The 1,770-nt window shown below is 41.6% G+C and overlaps 1 non-coding gene across 1 annotated transcript; it reads left to right on the forward strand.

Annotated features, from left to right (window-relative positions):
* Positions 1–1,079: 1,079 nt before the first annotated feature.
* Positions 1,080–1,186, forward strand: LOC131254482 (small nucleolar RNA R71). Its single transcript, XR_009175596.1, has one exon. It is a non-coding gene; the product is annotated as a small nucleolar RNA R71 (small nucleolar RNA).
* The last annotated feature ends 584 nt before the right edge of the window (positions 1,187–1,770 follow it).

Genomic DNA, 1,770 nt, shown 5'->3' on the forward strand with positions numbered 1-1,770 from the left:
TCTTTTGAATACTCTGCCGTCGTTTGGTCGTGCATAGGTCTTTCAGGAACTTGGCATATGAAGGTATCTGTTTCACGACATCAAGTAGAGGAATGTTGACTTTCACTTGTTTCAACACCTCTAGGATATCCTGAGAGTTAGAGAGAGGTTTTGGTGAAACCAACCGTTGAGGGAATGGAGCAACTGGCTTCTCTAGAAGTTCCGGTTCTAATTTTTGTGGGGCATCACTAGATCCATCATTGTTGTCCTCTTCTGGTTCCTGAGGCTTTTCGGGCCTAACCGGAAGAGTTTTATCAATGATCTTTCCACTCCTAAAAGTGGTGATGGATTTAGCATGCCCCATCTGATTTGAAGAGCTGGGATCACTAATCTCGTACTGCTGTTTAGGATTGGGGAGAGGTTGTGCAGGAAGCATCCCCTTTTCTATAACCGTCATACGAGAATTTATCTTTTGCATAAAATCTGTAATTCCCCGCATTGCCTGAGCCAGCTCTTGTATGGAATTTTGAACCGGTTCCTCTTGAGGTTTCACTTGATTTGGATTTTGATTGAAGAAACCTTGAGGAGTAGCCGTTTGTCCATTCCTCCAACTAAAGTTTGGATGATTTTTCCAACCAGGATTATACGTATTGGAGTTAGGTCCAGTAAAAGGTCTTTGATAGTTGTTTACGGCATTGGCTTGTTCATTCAACACTCTTCGAAAGGCAGATATTGTAGGACAGTTTTCAGTTGTGTGAATGTTGCAATCATAGATGCCGCAAAAAATTTCATTAACATTATCCTTCTTTCCTTCCATGGCCTCAACTTTCCTTATGAGCGTAGTCACTTTACACTTGAGATCATCCTCTTCTTTCAAGAGATATAATCCACCTTTCTCCTTTAATTGAGTCGGCCTATATGTGGTGTTCGACTTTGGGTAATAGTCCCATGATTGTATTTTTTCAGCAAGACTATCGAGGTAATCCCATACCTCGTCAACATCTTTATTAATGAACTCTCCATTACACGTTGTCTCGACCATTTGGCGCATGGAAGATGTCAGTCCATCATAGAAAAATTTTGTAATGCGCTACATTTCAAATCTGTGTTGTGGGCATGAACTGACCAAATCTTTGAACCTTTCCCAACATTGGAAGAATGTTTCATCTTCCTTTTGGGCAAAGTTCATGATTGCTTTTCTGAGGATAATCATTTTATGATGTAGGAAGAATTTTTTTATGAATTCCCTCTGCATGTCGTTCCATGTGCCAATGGATCTAGGACTTAGTGAATGTAACCACGTCTTAGCTTTCTCTTTTAAGGAAAAAGAAAAGAGTTTCAGCCTAATTGTATCCTCAGATACATTAGGAAAACATAATGTAGCTATAATCTCATCGAACTCTTTCAAATGTAAATATGAACATTCTGATTCAAGTCCATGGAATTTGGAAAAGAGTTGGATAACTCCTGGCTTGATGTCCATTTGTCCTGTGTTTTCAGGGAAAATCATGCATGAGGGCGTACTTACTCCCGCCGGTTGTAGATAATCTCGTAAAGTACGAGGCGGGGGTGCCTGAGCACCTCATTCTCATCTTGGGTATCCTCCACCCTGGGTGGAAGTAGAGGAGGTTGGTCTTCAGCCATAACTTCAATTAACTCAGGGGATTTCGAGTGGTGTCTAGTCCTGCGATGGATAGTCAACCCCTCAACCAATCCTCCTTCAGTCAAGAGACGTCGAGTGTTGTCACGGGCCCACTTGGGCATGAAACACTTGCAGCCCTCAATCAAATT

This window comes from Magnolia sinica, chromosome 8 (assembly GCF_029962835.1).
Source record: "Magnolia sinica isolate HGM2019 chromosome 8, MsV1, whole genome shotgun sequence".
NCBI classification, from domain to species: Eukaryota; Viridiplantae; Streptophyta; class Magnoliopsida; order Magnoliales; family Magnoliaceae; genus Magnolia; species Magnolia sinica.